Source organism: Zonotrichia albicollis, chromosome 4 (genome assembly GCF_047830755.1).
Source record: "Zonotrichia albicollis isolate bZonAlb1 chromosome 4, bZonAlb1.hap1, whole genome shotgun sequence".
Taxonomy (NCBI): Eukaryota; Metazoa; Chordata; class Aves; order Passeriformes; family Passerellidae; genus Zonotrichia; species Zonotrichia albicollis.
This window is the reverse complement of record NC_133822.1, coordinates 226808-244656: the sequence shown is the minus strand read 5'-3', so window position 1 is coordinate 244656 and position 17849 is coordinate 226808. Positions and strand designations below refer to the sequence as shown.

Sequence of the window (17849 nt, the reverse complement as noted above, 5' to 3'; positions counted from 1 at the left end):
GGGAGCTGCGCTCCGTCCGGGGCCGGCAGCGAGCGCGGGCTTCGGCTGCTCGCAGTGCTGGGGCGGTGCCGCGGTTCGGAGGCGCTTTTTCGGCATTGATTGCATCGCTGTGTTCGGTTTGCAGCGGGGGTACGCTAAGGGCTACGGTGTTCTTCCTGACTGCTGCGGTTCTCGGTGCCGGTGGGGATGATAAAGGTTCGTTTCGGATTGGGTTTCGTAGTCGGATATGGTTTTTTTGCCGGGGTATTATGTTTAGAAAGGCGCGCAATGGTTTTTACGGGTCGTAGCGCGAAGCAGCGGTTCGGATTTTAATTCTGTTGAGGTGGCTTTTATTGGCGTGAGCGGGTAGTGTTTGTTTCGGTGGGCTTTTGAGGTAGCGTCGTGTCGTTCATAGCAGCGGGTTTTTAATCTCGCGAATTGCATGTGTGTTTATCGTCTTCCAGGGCTTTTATTTATTTGGTTGGTTTGATTGTAGTGTATGTTTTATGGTTGCGGGTAATTTGGGAGACATTGTTTATGGTTACGTTTGTCTTTAGTCTTTGTGTTTGTTTCTAGGTGTTATTTTTATTTTGATAGCTTGAGACACTATGGGTTTATTCAGTTAGGTATAAATTTTTTGTTGAAAATGAAAGTTTATTCGGTTTTGGGGCTTTTTTTGTTGTTGTTCTTTGTTTTTGATTGTTTTTTTGTTGTTGTTCTTTCATGTATTTGATTGTTGTTCATCGGTTTCATTTTTGGGAATATGGGTATATATATGGTGGATCTTTTCAAGTAGTATTGAGTAGTTGTTTTCTTAGTTTTTAGTCCTTGAGATTTTTTCTATTTCGTTAAGTAGTTTGGTTGTTATTTTTACAGAGGATTGGTTATTCTTTGAGTTAGTGTAGAGGTAGAATTTTGTTTATTTTTTTTAGTAACCTTCAGAGTCAGTGGCACTGTTTGGAGTTTAGTAGGTTGGTTTGATTTCTTTTTTTAGTAGTTGTTGTAATTTGCTGTGCGTGTTTCTATAGGGTTTTCTTTTATCTTGGTTCCATTTTTCTGATGTGATGAGAATTTGTTATTGAAAAGAGTGTTTTTTGGTTTTTTGGCTGGCAGATTTTTGGCTGTTGGAGGTATCTTGATGTTTTTCGAAGATATTGGTGGGGATTCAATGCTCTTTGTATTGTAATTTTATTTAGGAATTGGATTTCTAATGTACAATTATAACTATAACTATATTTAAACAAAACAGATGTGTGGAAATGGGAATAAACCACTCTTGTTTTTACATATTTGGTCTTTTTTTAAAATTTTACTTGTAACATAAGTTATTATATATTACATATCTATAAATATACACAATACTCTAATTAAAAAGATAATATCTTATTGTAAGTAGAGAATATAAATATAGACACAACCCAACTCAAATATAAATATAGAAATGTGTTGCAAATATATGCAGGTATATATAAAATTTTAAAATAATTGTAAATATAAAATAACATCAATTGATACTATGCATAATACAAGTAATACTGTATATATCTTATTTAGCATATTATAGGAAATAGATATAAAAGAGATATATCAATTGATGTACTATACTTATAAAACAAATTATGTATATGATAATTATAAATATAGAAGTATTTTTCAAGTAGTTGAAAATAAAGGATGGTTTTGTTTTTCATTTGGCAAAAGCAGGGGTTTTAGTATAAAAATTATAAATACAAATAATATAAAGGTAGAAGTCTAAGTATATAAATATATCATAAATAGCTAAAGATTAATATAAAAATTAAAAATAAAGGAAAAAACAAGGTTTAGCAGTAGATATGATACGTAATTTAAAAATAATTTATCTCTATTATTTGAACAGGATACAGATTATATATATTTTAAATATAATGCATCAATATAAACTAGAAATGTAAATGTGTATACAGTCATGCAAGCTGTAAATATAAAAATATTTCAGTATAGTTTAAAAGAAGGGTTTTCTGGTATTTATTTAGTTAGAATTGGATTATTTTTAAAATAATAAAAGTATTAGAGAAATGTAATTTTAAACTATAGAAGAACTACATAAGAACTATACAATTAATAGAGAAAGATATTTATAAAAACACAGAGAAATACATATAAACAATAGGAATAGACAGAATATATTATATAAATTACATGCTACATCAATATTCACTATAAATATGAGTGTGACTATAAATATGAAAAATAGAAATAAAACTTTTATTTAAACATGGCTTTAAATCAAGGGGGCTTGTTTGGCTCGTGCTGGATAAGAGGCAGGTTTTTGGCATTTATTTCAGAGCAGTTTTTGTCTGGGGTCGCCCCTGTTCTTTTTTGCCGCCTTCGCTGCCCGCAGCCCCGAGGCGCGCTGCGCCCCCGGCTGGGGCGGGCGGCAGTGCTGCCACCTTGTGGGCAGAGCGCGGTACTGCAGCCGTGCGCCGGCAGGCAGGCGAGAGGCCGCCATGTTGGGGGTGGCGTGTCGCGGGTGTCTCGGACTGGCTTGACCTTCTCAAAATGGCGGCCAAAAAGGCGGAGAAAATAGCACACCCCGGTGAGTCTGCCCCCCTGTGTCCAAAGGGCGGTACTGCACCCCCCGAGCCAGCGCCTTGCCTCTCGCCGCTGGGTGCCGGGGGCGGCGGAAGGACGCGGCTGCCGAGCGACGGAAGGGCGAGGGGCGGGAGCGAGCGGCATCGGAACAGGCCTGCAGCCCCCGGGCCCGCGCCCGCCCCGCTCCAGGCGCTGGGAGCGACCGCGGGCCGGACAATCCCGGCGGGGCGGCCCCGGGCAGGCGGCGCAGGAGGCGGAGCGGGGCCGTGGCTCTCGCCGCCGTCGCTGCCGCCAGCTTTGGAAGGTCGGGCCGGGCGCCCGTCCCGTCCCGCCGGCTCCCGGTCTCTGTAAACTCCTCTGTGGCTTCGCAGGTCCGTGCTGGAGAGTGGGAGAAAGGGCCCTGCTGGTTGCCGTGTCCTCGGTGGGCAGAGAGCTCTGACCTTGGCCGGATGGGCTGCTGAGTAATGGAACAATGGGGATGCGCTTTTATGTATTTAGTGACCTTTACAGATTTCTCCCCCTGCTTCAGGTGAGCGTGCATCATTGCAGGCTTGGGATTGGGTGAAATGCGCTGAGGAAACCGGCTCTGGGGAGGGAAATCCTCTGTTAACATGTGCCTGTTCTTCTGTCAGACTCATCACAGCAGGACAGCGTGAAGACTGAAAGTGTAAGAAGATGTGAAGGGAAAGAGAGAATCTGACAGGAGCATCGAACGCACGAGTGCACGAATTTTGCTTTTGGCTTGGATTTAAACTCAGAAGTTGTAAGGAATTTGGGAAGGAGAAGGGACATTTCAGAAGGAGAAGGAGTTGTTGTTACAGTCCTGGCAAAATCTTTTGTTCAAGCTGATAAAAGAAGTTAGTTTAAATTTAAAAAAATTTAAAATGTGGGGTTTTTTTCCTTCACTATTATATTCATTGGTGGTATATGGTGTGTTATTTCTTGGTATTATTAACTCTGTGTAAATTGTTTTTTGAGTGAAGCTAACTTTCTGGATGGGTTTTCAGGTAGGAATGGATGGTATTTCAGGTAGGATTAATTTCAATAGGTTTCTTTCATAGACTTCTCATAGGTATTACTGGGATTTTGGTATTGTTTACTGTATGTATAAACATACAGATTTGGTAGGGCCAGCTGGGCTGCTGGAGTTTTGGGTGTGAATTTATTAGATGGCTTTGGTTAAATACAGAATAATTATGTAAGTTAACAGCAAATGACCCAATTTATCCAGCTATGCTGCCTAACCACAAAGTTTTATGTCTTACCAGTTTTCTGTTCTTCTGCTCCAAGTAGCTGTTGCAAAAAAGAAAGCACTGTTATTTTTGTGAAGAGTTTTCTTCTATAACAAGCCCTTTACTCCCCTTGAATCTGAGTCAGAGAGGCCAAACAGCTGCAGCTGTTCTGAGGGCTTTTATACCTGGGAGGATTTGCCCCCTCCCTTTTCCTGGGTGCCATGGGAACGAGAGGCAGGCACCATCGGGGGTATATTAACCCCAGCCTTGGCTGAGGGGCTTCATTCCCTCTCTGGGACGTGCTGGGGTAGGAGTTCTCCTCTCATTTCAGTGAAGAGGCTCTTTCAGCTCATCTCAGCTTGTTTCCAGCAGGTGTTTCTGGGCATCTAAAGCAGCAGAGGCTTGGAAGAGACTGTGAAGAAAACAGCATGGAATACAGGGAGTATGTAGGTTCACAATTTTGGGTTTTGTGTTTAGGGGTGTTAAAGCACCTTTGTAATTTCTGGTTTTGTTCTTGGTTTGTTTTTTATGGTTTTCAGGAGGAGCACACCTTTCAGAAATTCCAGGTTGTGTCAAGCACAACTCTTTTTGCAGCAGATTCATCGTGTCTCAGGAGGGATCTGCCCAGTGTCAAGGATGATTTTTGAGACTGAGGCTTCAGGTGAGTGGAGGATTGTGAGTGGGAGAGGGAGGGTGAGCAGGTATCCAGTTAGGAGTTCTTGGGAGGGGGTTTGCAGGCAGCAGGGTGAGAAAGGGTGTTTATTTGTTTATTTGAGGGCCCCCCCCCCCCAAGGCTTCTAGCAGAGGCATTCCCATGTCTTAGAGCACACAGAGTCATCCACTGCACTCACAGGAATGCCATTTAACTTTGCCTTTCTCTAACCCAGGTGCCAGCCCTAATAAAGGCCACAGCCTTGGAATCAGGATGAAGCTGGAGCCTGAGGGAGCCAGGCACACTCAGGAGAGGGCAAGTAGCTGACTGGCTGGGATTTGGCCCACATAACTCTGGACTCATTCTTTGGTTTTGGTTTTCTTTATTGTAGCTGACCGAGAGGCTCACAGGCCATCACGAGGCTCTCTGAAGCAGACTCATTTCAGGTGCAACGTGGATTCCCATCACCGATCATCCAGAAGATAAGTTGGGAGCCACGGCCTGGAGATGGGGGCGTAGCAGGTTGGGAGTTCTTGGGACAGATTTAAAAATTAGCGGAGGGAAAAGCAAACTTGTCCAAGGGCCTCTTAGGACAGCTAAAGGGAGAGGCTCTACTTTTGATGGCAGCTTTCAGGCGGGCAGTGCAGAACAGCTCTGGTTTGTGTCGTGGTTTCCGGTGTGCCGTGTTCCCTAGTGTGTCTTTGGGGTCCCTTTTGCCTTCTTCCCTCGAGGCCCTCACCACAAGCATGATGTGTGGTGTTTGATGTCCCCCTGTTTGTCACGTTCTGTGTCACAGGTGTCTGCACACATATGGGTGCCGGAGCTGTTCTGCCCTGCCGCATGGCCAGCTGCAATGGGACAAGTCCTGGGGCCTTGCAGTTTGTGGGGTGTCACTGGACTCTAGATGATATTTCTAGATAGACACAAGACGTTTGGAGCTGTGAAGTCATCCTGCAGCCCTTTTACTTTTGTCCTGACTTTCAGATGAAGAGGATAAAATCCATGGCAAAATCCATCCATCCACCCATGCCGGGTGAGGAGGTTCCCCAGAGCAGGTCAGTCACTGTTTGTCTCTGCAGGGGGAGTTTAAAGTGTGACTCTGTTACAGCGCTGTTCTTCTTTTTAGGAAGTAAAGCTGGATATCAGCAGGCAAGGTGAGCAGTGAGTAGCTTACAGAGGCAGTTGTTATTGCTCAAGTCTCTCTGCTGCAACTCTGAGCATCTGTTCCTATTTCTGCACCAGGCATTCTTGGGACAATGGTGAGTAGCAGAATGGTTGGGTTTTGGCCAGCGTGCTGCTGAGGTCATGCATTGATATTTGGTTTTCTTTAATATAGCTGGCTAAGAAACACCAGGAGATTGTTGAACAGCAGTGCCAGCAGGACCTTCCCAGATGTAGAGGCCACCATCTTTTGTACATGACATGGGCCTGCATCCTGAGATGTCTGAGAGATAAGTAGAGGGCTAAGTCCCACAGAGGGGTGAGAGCGGGGTGCTGGTTTGGGAATTACTGGGAGGGGTTTTTGAGTCCAGTTTGGCGGTGGGGGGTGTCCATGAAGTGGCCCCTTAGGCCCCATGAAAGCCAAGTCTCACTTTTGATCTCAGTGCTGAGGTGTTCAGGGCAGAGCAGTCCCGGTGTGTCTGGTGTCACTTGTCTGCTGTGCATTATGTGTTGTTTGTGTATCTCCTGTCTTTTACCTTAGCACATTGAGGGGCCTGTCAGAAACCTTGGCATCATTGTTAGCATCTGTGATCTCTGCATTCCTTGGCCTGGCACCCCGGCCAGAGATGTGATTCTGATACCTGTCTGAGCTCCCGAGTCCAAAGTTCTCTCTTCAGAAGCATCCTGTCAGATGTCTTTTCAGGTCTTGTTCTGAGCTGTACGGACAGCTATGCCTCACCTGGATCCATTATGGTGGATTAGGAGTTCTACTAGTATGAGGTTAGCTAGAGGATTCTGACTGTAGGATTCCTGGGCATTCATCTTTGCTGTTCTTGGGATGAATCATCCAGTTTAGCATCTTCTTCCTCCAGGTTCTCTGAGCCTCATGAGCTCACCATCAGTCTCACCTTGGTCATCACCTTTTGACTTCTCTCTGTCCTTGTAGCCATTTTCCTTGCCTAGAGGTTTCTGTCTGTGTTGTGTCCCCATTGTCCGTCCTGTCCTGTGTCACGGGTGTCAGCACACATTTGTGCCGGGGCTGCTCTGCCCTGCCGCATAGCCTGGTGCGATAGGAGAGGGCCCGGGGACTTGGAATGTGTAATGTGGGGTGTAGTTGGACTCCAGATGGGATTTGTAGATGGACACGGGACATCTGGAGCTCTTAAGTTGTCCTGCAACAGTGTGACTCTTGTCCTAACGTTTTTTTCAGATTCAGATGAATTAAATCTGGGCCAGAGGGCCCCATCCCGTGTGAGGGGATTCCCCCGAGCAGGTGAGGCCCCATTTGTCTGTGGAGCAGAAGTGTACATGGTGACTCTGTTAGAGCTCTGTTCTTTGTCGTTCTTTTTAGGAAGTGAATCTGGATACCAGCAGTCAAGGTGAGCCGTGGAGAGAAGTGGTTGTTATTGCTCAGCTCTCAAGAACCGCAATTATTTCAGCAGATTGATCATGTCACAAGAGGTATCTGCCCAGTGTCAAGGATGATTTTTGAGACTGAGGCTTCAGGTGAGTGGAGGATTGTGAGTGGGAGAGGGAGGGTGAGCAGGTATCCAGTTAGGAGTTCTTGGGAGGGGGTTTGCAGGCAGCAGGGTGAGAAAGGGTGTTTATTTGTTTATTTGAGGCCCCCCCCCCCCCCAAGGCTTCAAGCAGAGGCATTCCCATGTCTTAGAGCACACAGAGTCATCCACTGCACTCACAGGAATGCCATTTAACTTTGCCTTTCTCTAACCCAGGTGCCAGCCCTAATAAAGGCCACAGCCTTGGAATCAGGATGAAGCTGGAGCCTGAGGGAGCCAGGCACACTCAGGAGAGGGCAAGTAGCTGACTGGCTGGGATTTGGCCCGCATAACTCTGGACTCATTCTTTGGTTTTGGTTTTCTTTATTGTAGCTGACCGAGAGGCTCACAGGCCATCACGAGGCTCTCTGAAGCAGACTCATTTCAGGTGCAACGTGGATTCCCGTCACCGATCATCCCAAAGATAAGTTGGGAGCCACGGCCTGGAGATGGGGGCGTAGCAGGTTGGGAGTTCTTGGGACAGATTTAAAAATTAGCGGAGGGAAAAGCAAACTTGTCCAAGGGCCTCTTAGGACAGCTAAAGGGAGAGGCTCTACTTTTGATGGCAGCTTTCAGGCGGGCAGTGCAGAACAGCTCTGGTTTGTGTCGTGGTTTCCGGTGTGCCGTGTTCCCTAGTGTGTCTTTGGGGTCCCTTTTGCCTTCTTCCCTCGAGGCCCTCACCACAAGCATGATGTGTGGTGTTTGATGTCCCCCTGTTTGTCACGTTCTGTGTCATGGGTGTCTGCACACATATGGGTGCCGGAGCTGTTCTGCCCTGCCGCATGGCCAGCTGCAATGGGACAAGCCCTGGGGAGTGTAAATTTGTAATGGGGGCTGTACTTGGGCTCTAGATGATATTTCTAGATAGACACAAGACGTTTGGAGCTGTGAAGTCATCCTGCAGCCCTTTTACTTTTGTCCTGACTTTCAGATGAAGAGGATAAAATCCATGGCAAAATCCATCCATCCACCCATGCCGGGTGAGGAGGTTCCCCAGAGCAGGTCAGTCACTGTTTGTCTCTGCAGGGGGAGTTTAAAGTGTGACTCTGTTACAGCGCTGTTCTTCTTTTTAGGAAGTAAAGCTGGATATCAGCAGGCAAGGTGAGCAGTGAGTAGCTTACAGAGGCAGTTGTTATTGCTCAAGTCTCTCTGCTGCAACTCTGAGCATCTGTTCCTATTTTTGCACCAGGCATTCTTGGGACAATGGTGAGTAGCAGAATGGTTGGGTTTTGGCCAGCGTGCTGCTGAGGTCATGCATTGATATTTGGTTTTCTTTAATATAGCTGGCTAAGAAACACCAGGAGATTGTTGAACAGCAGTGCCAGCAGGACCTTCCCAGATGTAGAGGCCACCATCTTTTGTACATGACATGGGCCTGCATCCTGAGATGTCTGAGAGATAAGTAGAGGGCTAAGTCCCACAGAGGGGTGAGAGCGGGGTGCTGGTTTGGGACTTACTGGGAGGGGTTTTTGAGTCCAATTTGGAGGTGGGGGGTGTCCATGAAGTGGCCCCTTAGGCCCCATGAAAGCCAAGTCTCACCTTTGATCACAGTGCTGAGGTGTTCAGGGCAGAGCAGTCCCGGTGTGTCTGGTGTCACTTGTCTGCTGTGCATTATGTGTTGTTTGTGTATCTCCTGTCTTTTACCTTAGCACATTGAGGGGCCTGTCAGAAACCTTGGCATCATTGTTAGCATCTGTGATCTCTGCATTCCTTGGCCTGGCACCCAGGCCATAGAACTTTTGACTCGGGAGCTCAGACAGGCATCAGACTCTCTTCTGTCTTTGGAAGCATCCAGTCAGATGTCTTTTCAGGTCTTTTTCTGAGCTGTACGGACAGCTGTGCCCCACCTGGATCCATTATGGTGGATTAGGGCTTGAAAGAATGTGAGGGCAGGCAGAGGATTCTGACCATAGGATTCCTAGGCATCCATCTTTACTGTTCTTGGAATCAATCATTCAGTTAGCATCTTCTTCCTGCAGTGTTCTCTGCGCCTCCTCAGCTCACCGTCAGTTTGAACTCAGTCATCTCCTTTTGCGTTTTCTCAGTCCTTGCAGCCATTTTCCTTGCCAAGAGATTTCTGTTCCTGTTGTGTCCCCGTTGTGTGTCCTGTCCTGTCTGTCCTGTGTCATGGGTGTCAGCACACATTTGTGCCGGGGCTGCTCTGCCCTGCCGCATAGCCTGGTGCGATAGGAGAGGGCCCGGGGACTTGGAATGTGTAATGTGGGGTGTAGTTGGACTCTAGGTGGGATTTGTAGATGGACACAGGACATCTGGAGCTCTTAAGTTGTCCTGCAACAGTGTGACTCTTGTCCTAACGTTTTTTTCAGATTCAGATGAATTAAATCTGGGCCAGAGGGCCCCATCCCGGGTGAGGGGATTCCCCCGAGCAGGTGAGGCCCCATTTGTCTGTGCAGCAGAAGTGTACATGGTAACTCTGTTAGAGCTCTGTTCTTTGTCTTTCTTTTTAGGAAGTCAATCTGGAAAGCAGCAGTCAAGGTGAGCCGTGGAGAGAAGTGGTTGTTATTGCTCAGCTCTGAAGCACATCAATTTTTCAGCAGCTTGGTCTTGTCACAAGAGGGATCTGCCCAGTGTCAAGGATGATGTTTGAGATTGAGGCTTCAGGTGAGTTGAGGATTGTGAGTGGGAGAGGGAGGGTGAGCAGGTATCCAGTTAGGAGTTCTTGGGAGGGGGTTTGCAGGCAGCAGGGTGAGAAAGGGTGTTTATTTGTTTATTTGAGCCCCCCCCCCCCCCAAGGCTTCTAGCAGAGGCATTCCTATGTCTTAGAGCACACAGAGTCATCCACTGCACTCACAGGAATGCCATTTAACTTTGCCTTTCTCTAAGCCAAGTGCCAGCCCTAATAAAGGCCACAGCCTTGGAATCAGGATGAAGCTGGAGCCTGAGGGAGCCAGGCACACTCAGGAGAGGGCAAGTAGGAATGCTGTGCCCCAAGCAGGGGTGCTTTGGTTTCTGCTGAGCAGGGCTTGCCCTATTCAAGGACTTTGCAGTGTCCCTTGGTACACCAGTGCAATGGTTTCTGCTGGGAAGGAAAGGATGAGCGTTGTAGACAGAGGCAACTAATGCACCTTAAACACCTTTGCTGTGTCTCTGTCCTTGTTTGAGAGGTGACCATCCACACCCTGCAAGGGGACGAGATTATTTCAATTTTATTTCTACTACAGGTTTTTTTGATCCATTAATGTATTTAAAACCACTTTTTTTATCGTGCCCTGCCGTACTGTCTGTTGCTGTCTCAACAATGGATGTATCTGTGAGAGGACATCACTCTCCTGGGCAGTGAGTGCTAGAGGACAAAGCCCTTAGTTTAGCATTGTTGGGACCAAACAAGGCAAGGAGTCATGGGTTTTCTTATTTTACTTCTTCCCCCATTTGTCATCCAGACTTCAAAATGAAGACCTGTAAATGCCTAGCTCTGTCTTGTGTTTAATGTGTTTTTATTTGTATTTATGTAACCGCAAAAAGCAGTGAAAGAAGAAATGTGACTGGATCTCACTATTACTGTGTGAGGGCTTATTTTAAAGGCTGGTGTATTTATGTTCTCTTTTTCCACTCCAAGCTTGACTTTTCCCCTCGTTTTTCCAGGTCTGCTGCATTGGGTGTCCCAAGGAGGGCTGGGTTCCTCAGCAGGGGTCTTAGGAGTTGGCGCTGATCCTGCTTTTTCTGAGGGTGTATCAAAGTGTGCTAGCAGAATGATAGTTTTCTGCACTGGAAAGCTTTCCCTCAATGCCATCAGTGCACGTACGTGTTTGAATTGTGGAACCAGACGGACTAAGGAAAGCCAAGGCCTGTAGCGGATTTCTGTTTGCTCTGTGTCTGTGAGAAGCGGGCTGTGTGCTGGACAGGGAGAGGCGCTGTTGGAGTGGCATCGGCGCCAGGTGTGAGTGTGAGGATGATGAGGGGCTCGGAGCAGCCCAGGTGTGAGTGTGAGGATGATGAGGGGCTCGGAGCAGCCCAGGTGTGAGTGTGAGGATGATGAGGGGCTCAGAGCAGCCCAGGTGTGAGTGTGAGGATGATGAGGGGCTCGGAGCAGCCCAGGTGTGAGTGTGAGGATGATGAGGGGCTCGGAGCAGCCCAGGTGTGAGTGTGAGGATGATGAGGGGCTCGGAGCAGCCCAGGTGTGAGTGTGAGGATGATGAGGGGCTCGGAGCAGCCCAGGTGTGAGTGTGAGGATGATGAGGGGCTCGGAGCAGCCCAGGTGTGAGTGTGAGGATGATGAGGGGCTCGGAGCAGCCCAGGTGTGAGTGTGAGGATGATGAGGGGCTCGGAGCAGCCCAGGTGTGAGCTGTGAGGATGATGAGGGGGTGGCTCTTGCCGGGGCGGTTTTAACGGGGGGAGAGTTTGCCTCTGTACATTTTTGCACGGAGCTGCTGAGTGGAGGGCTTTATGGGGCGCTCCCGGCGCTGTCTCACGGAAGGACTGCGAGAGCTTCTCCCAGGGTCGGCGGGAGCACCCGGATTCGCGCTTGGATACGTCCAAGCATCGCTTAAAGGAGGTGCCGAGGGACGAATCTTTGTGCCGAGGAGCAGCAGCCGAACAGGTGAGCCCGTGTGGGTTTGGAGCGGGGAATTTTGTCCTTCCCCTTTGCAATTTCATCTTGCCAGTCCCTCCCTGGTTCCTCAGGAACAAAAATAGAGTTTATGAGGACGAAAGGAATTCAATTTGAGGGAAACAAGTTCTCTTCCATTACTGGCTGTGTTTGAACTGGTAGGGGAGTCACCCTTTACCGGTGGTTTTAAGGGTATTGCTTGAAGGAAAACCAGAGTTTTCCAGGCTGTTAGGGGAATCCTGTGATCTATTTTAAGGGGAAAAGTATTGTTGTGGTGTTATGGAATTGATTTGAGAGTAGCCCCCCAATTTTTCATCACCCTAGGGTTGAAATGGAGGGGGCAGCCGTGGTGTCCCTCCTTTTCAAGGGTTTGAATGGAGGTGGAAATGGCCCTTTGCCATCAGTCGAAGGCTTTCATTTGAGGAGCGCCCCTTCTTTTGTGCTCTCGTAGGGGACGAACGTGAAGGGGAGAGGACACTTCTTTGCCCTTGTTGAAGGGAGGCGAGCCCCGCCTGCGGCGTCAGTTTCGGGCTTCGGTTGCGGGAAGCTGCAGCTGTGGCAGCGTTTGCAGGGCTGCAATGGGGCCGTGCCGCTGCATCGGAGGGCGCTTGTGGTGGCCGCGGCCCGGGCCGGAACGTTGCCGCTCGGGAGCGGCGCTGGCACGGCCCGGGCAGCTGCCGGGGCGCACGGGGGATTTGGCGCGGCCGGGCCGGCCAAGGGCGGCGGTGGCGGAGCCGCGCCGGTGCGAGCCGAGGGGACCCGCGCCGGGCCGGCCAAGGGCGGCAGAGGCGGCGCGGGCGCTGCTGCGGCGGCCCGGGCGGTGCCGGCCGCTCCGTCCGCTCCGGGCGCGGGGCTCGGGCGCCGCCGCCACCCCCGGGCCCGGTGCCGGCCCCGCCGGGCAGGGGCAGCGGGCGCGGCTCTCCGGGCCGGCGCCGGCCCCGCGTGCCGGAGGAGCCGCCGGAGGAGCCGGTCTCCTGGAGGGAGCCGCGCTCCGTCCGGGGCCGGCAGCGAGCGCGGGCTTCGGCTGCTCGCAGTGCTGGGGCGGTGCCGCGGTTCGGAGGCGCTTTTTCGGCATTGATTGCATCGCTGTGTTCGGTTTGCAGCGGGGGTACGCTAAGGGCTACGGGGTTCTTCCTGACTGCTGCGGTTCTCGGTGCCGGTGGGGATGATAAAGGTTCGTTTCGGATTGGGTTTCGTAGTCGGATATGGTTTTTTTGCCGGGGTATTATGTTTAGAAAGGCGCGCAATGGTTTTTACGGGTCGTAGCGCGAAGCAGCGGTTCGGATTTTAATTCTGTTGAGGTGGCTTTTATTGGCGTGAGCGGGTAGTGTTTGTTTCGGTGGGCTTTTGAGGTAGCGTCGTGTCGTTCATAGCAGCGGGTTTTTAATCTCGCGAATTGCATGTGTGTTTATCGTCTTCCAGGGCTTTTATTTATTTGGTTGGTTTGATTGTAGTGTATGTTTTATGGTTGCGGGTAATTTGGGAGACATTGTTTATGGTTACGTTTGTCTTTAGTCTTTGTGTTTGTTTCTAGGTGTTATTTTTATTTTGATAGCTTGAGACACTATGGGTTTATTCAGTTAGGTATAAATTTTTTGTTGAAAATGAAAGTTTATTCGGTTTTGGGGCTTTTTTTGTTGTTGTTCTTTGTTTTTGATTGTTTTTTTGTTGTTGTTCTTTCATGTATTTGATTGTTGTTCATCGGTTTCATTTTTGGGAATATGGGTATATATATGGTGGATCTTTTCAAGTAGTATTGAGTAGTTGTTTTCTTAGTTTTTAGTCCTTGAGATTTTTTCTATTTCGTTAAGTAGTTTGGTTGTTATTTTTACAGAGGATTGGTTATTCTTTGAGTTAGTGTAGAGGTAGAATTTTGTTTATTTTTTTTAGTAACCTTCAGAGTCAGTGGCACTGTTTGGAGTTTAGTAGGTTGGTTTGATTTCTTTTTTTAGTAGTTGTTGTAATTTGCTGTGCGTGTTTCTATAGGGTTTTCTTTTATCTTGGTTCCATTTTTCTGATGTGATGAGAATTTGTTATTGAAAAGAGTGTTTTTTGGTTTTTTGGCTGGCAGATTTTTGGCTGTTGGAGGTATCTTGATGTTTTTCGAAGATATTGGTGGGGATTCAATGCTCTTTGTATTGTAATTTTATTTAGGAATTGGATTTCTAATGTACAATTATAACTATAACTATATTTAAACAAAACAGATGTGTGGAAATGGGAATAAACCACTCTTGTTTTTACATATTTGGTCTTTTTTTAAAATTTTACTTGTAACATAAGTTATTATATATTACATATCTATAAATATACACAATACTCTAATTAAAAAGATAATATCTTATTGTAAGTAGAGAATATAAATATAGACACAACCCAACTCAAATATAAATATAGAAATGTGTTGCAAATATATGCAGGTATATATAAAATTTTAAAATAATTGTAAATATAAAATAACATCAATTGATACTATGCATAATACAAGTAATACTGTATATATCTTATTTAGCATATTATAGGAAATAGATATAAAAGAGATATATCAATTGATGTACTATACTTATAAAACAAATTATGTATATGATAATTATAAATATAGAAGTATTTTTCAAGTAGTTGAAAATAAAGGATGGTTTTGTTTTTCATTTGGCAAAAGCAGGGGTTTTAGTATAAAAATTATAAATACAAATAATATAAAGGTAGAAGTCTAAGTATATAAATATATCATAAATAGCTAAAGATTAATATAAAAATTAAAAATAAAGGAAAAAACAAGGTTTAGCAGTAGATATGATACGTAATTTAAAAATAATTTATCTCTATTATTTGAACAGGATACAGATTATATATATTTTAAATATAATGCATCAATATAAACTAGAAATGTAAATGTGTATACAGTCATGCAAGCTGTAAATATAAAAATATTTCAGTATAGTTTAAAAGAAGGGTTTTCTGGTATTTATTTAGTTAGAATTGGATTATTTTTAAAATAATAAAAGTATTAGAGAAATGTAATTTTAAACTATAGAAGAACTACATAAGAACTATACAATTAATAGAGAAAGATATTTATAAAAACACAGAGAAATACATATAAACAATAGGAATAGACAGAATATATTATATAAATTACATGCTACATCAATATTCACTATAAATATGAGTGTGACTATAAATATGAAAAATAGAAATAAAACTTTTATTTAAACATGGCTTTAAATCAAGGGGGCTTGTTTGGCTCGTGCTGGATAAGAGGCAGGTTTTTGGCATTTATTTCAGAGCAGTTTTTGTCTGGGGTCGCCCCTGTTCTTTTTTGCCGCCTTCGCTGCCCGCAGCCCCGAGGCGCGCTGCGCCCCCGGCTGGGGCGGGCGGCAGTGCTGCCACCTTGTGGGCAGAGCGCGGTACTGCAGCCGTGCGCCGGCAGGCAGGCGAGAGGCCGCCATGTTGGGGGTGGCGTGTCGCGGGTGTCTCGGACTGGCTTGACCTTCTCAAAATGGCGGCCAAAAAGGCGGAGAAAATAGCACACCCCGGTGAGTCTGCCCCCCTGTGTCCAAAGGGCGGTACTGCACCCCCCGAGCCAGCGCCTTGCCTCTCGCCGCTGGGTGCCGGGGGCGGCGGAAGGACGCGGCTGCCGAGCGACGGAAGGGCGAGGGGCGGGAGCGAGCGGCATCGGAACAGGCCTGCAGCCCCCGGGCCCGCGCCCGCCCCGCTCCAGGCGCTGGGAGCGACCGCGGGCCGGACAATCCCGGCGGGGCGGCCCCGGGCAGGCGGCGCAGGAGGCGGAGCGGGGCCGTGGCTCTCGCCGCCGTCGCTGCCGCCAGCTTTGGAAGGTCGGGCCGGGCGCCCGTCCCGTCCCGCCGGCTCCCGGTCTCTGTAAACTCCTCTGTGGCTTCGCAGGTCCGTGCTGGAGAGTGGGAGAAAGGGCCCTGCTGGTTGCCGTGTCCTCGGTGGGCAGAGAGCTCTGACCTTGGCCGGATGGGCTGCTGAGTAATGGAACAATGGGGATGCGCTTTTATGTATTTAGTGACCTTTACAGATTTCTCCCCCTGCTTCAGGTGAGCGTGCATCATTGCAGGCTTGGGATTGGGTGAAATGCGCTGAGGAAACCGGCTCTGGGGAGGGAAATCCTCTGTTAACATGTGCCTGTTCTTCTGTCAGACTCATCACAGCAGGACAGCGTGAAGACTGAAAGTGTAAGAAGATGTGAAGGGAAAGAGAGAATCTGACAGGAGCATCGAACGCACGAGTGCACGAATTTTGCTTTTGGCTTGGATTTAAACTCAGAAGTTGTAAGGAATTTGGGAAGGAGAAGGGACATTTCAGAAGGAGAAGGAGTTGTTGTTACAGTCCTGGCAAAATCTTTTGTTCAAGCTGATAAAAGAAGTTAGTTTAAATTTAAAAAAATTTAAAATGTGGGGTTTTTTTCCTTCACTATTATATTCATTGGTGGTATATGGTGTGTTATTTCTTGGTATTATTAACTCTGTGTAAATTGTTTTTTGAGTGAAGCTAACTTTCTGGATGGGTTTTCAGGTAGGAATGGATGGTATTTCAGGTAGGATTAATTTCAATAGGTTTCTTTCATAGACTTCTCATAGGTATTACTGGGATTTTGGTATTGTTTACTGTATGTATAAACATACAGATTTGGTAGGGCCAGCTGGGCTGCTGGAGTTTTGGGTGTGAATTTATTAGATGGCTTTGGTTAAATACAGAATAATTATGTAAGTTAACAGCAAATGACCCAATTTATCCAGCTATGCTGCCTAACCACAAAGTTTTATGTCTTACCAGTTTTCTGTTCTTCTGCTCCAAGTAGCTGTTGCAAAAAAGAAAGCACTGTTATTTTTGTGAAGAGTTTTCTTCTATAACAAGCCCTTTACTCCCCTTGAATCTGAGTCAGAGAGGCCAAACAGCTGCAGCTGTTCTGAGGGCTTTTATACCTGGGAGGATTTGCCCCCTCCCTTTTCCTGGGTGCCATGGGAACGAGAGGCAGGCACCATCGGGGGTATATTAACCCCAGCCTTGGCTGAGGGGCTTCATTCCCTCTCTGGGACGTGCTGGGGTAGGAGTTCTCCTCTCATTTCAGTGAAGAGGCTCTTTCAGCTCATCTCAGCTTGTTTCCAGCAGGTGTTTCTGGGCATCTAAAGCAGCAGAGGCTTGGAAGAGACTGTGAAGAAAACAGCATGGAATACAGGGAGTATGTAGGTTCACAATTTTGGGTTTTGTGTTTAGGGGTGTTAAAGCACCTTTGTAATTTCTGGTTTTGTTCTTGGTTTGTTTTTTATGGTTTTCAGGAGGAGCACACCTTTCAGAAATTCCAGGTTGTGTCAAGCACAACTCTTTTTGCAGCAGATTCATCGTGTCTCAGGAGGGATCTGCCCAGTGTCAAGGATGATTTTTGAGACTGAGGCTTCAGGTGAGTGGAGGATTGTGAGTGGGAGAGGGAGGGTGAGCAGGTATCCAGTTAGGAGTTCTTGGGAGGGGGTTTGCAGGCAGCAGGGTGAGAAAGGGTGTTTATTTGTTTATTTGAGGGCCCCCCCCCCCCAAGGCTTCTAGCAGAGGCATTCCCATGTCTTAGAGCACACAGAGTCATCCACTGCACTCACAGGAATGCCATTTAACTTTGCCTTTCTCTAACCCAGGTGCCAGCCCTAATAAAGGCCACAGCCTTGGAATCAGGATGAAGCTGGAGCCTGAGGGAGCCAGGCACACTCAGGAGAGGGCAAGTAGCTGACTGGCTGGGATTTGGCCCACATAACTCTGGACTCATTCTTTGGTTTTGGTTTTCTTTATTGTAGCTGACCGAGAGGCTCACAGGCCATCACGAGGCTCTCTGAAGCAGACTCATTTCAGGTGCAACGTGGATTCCCATCACCGATCATCCAGAAGATAAGTTGGGAGCCACGGCCTGGAGATGGGGGCGTAGCAGGTTGGGAGTTCTTGGGACAGATTTAAAAATTAGCGGAGGGAAAAGCAAACTTGTCCAAGGGCCTCTTAGGACAGCTAAAGGGAGAGGCTCTACTTTTGATGGCAGCTTTCAGGCGGGCAGTGCAGAACAGCTCTGGTTTGTGTCGTGGTTTCCGGTGTGCCGTGTTCCCTAGTGTGTCTTTGGGGTCCCT

At 47.1% G+C, this 17849-nt stretch overlaps 2 long non-coding RNA genes across 6 annotated transcripts; both read left to right on the top strand.

Annotated features, from left to right (window-relative positions):
- Positions 1-67: 67 nt before the first annotated feature.
- Positions 68-4475, top strand: LOC141728968 (uncharacterized). 2 transcript variants are annotated; one of them, XR_012580234.1, is made up of 3 exons: positions 68-3082; positions 3186-4227; positions 4325-4475. It is a non-coding gene; the product is annotated as an uncharacterized LOC141728968 (long non-coding RNA). The 2 variants fall into 2 exon arrangements; XR_012580233.1 differs by having other exon boundaries at positions 3186-4231; positions 4325-4470.
- Positions 4476-4925: 450 nt separating this feature from the next.
- LOC141728966 (uncharacterized) lies at positions 4926-17175 on the top strand. Of its 4 annotated transcripts, none has more exons than XR_012580227.1 (5): positions 4926-6871; positions 9623-9776; positions 10758-15782; positions 15886-16927; positions 17025-17175. It is a non-coding gene; the product is annotated as an uncharacterized LOC141728966 (long non-coding RNA). The 4 variants fall into 4 exon arrangements; XR_012580226.1 differs by having other exon boundaries at positions 15886-16931; positions 17025-17172; XR_012580225.1 differs by lacking the exon at positions 17025-17175 and having other exon boundaries at positions 9623-9650; positions 15886-17018.
- The last annotated feature ends 674 nt before the right edge of the window (positions 17176-17849 follow it).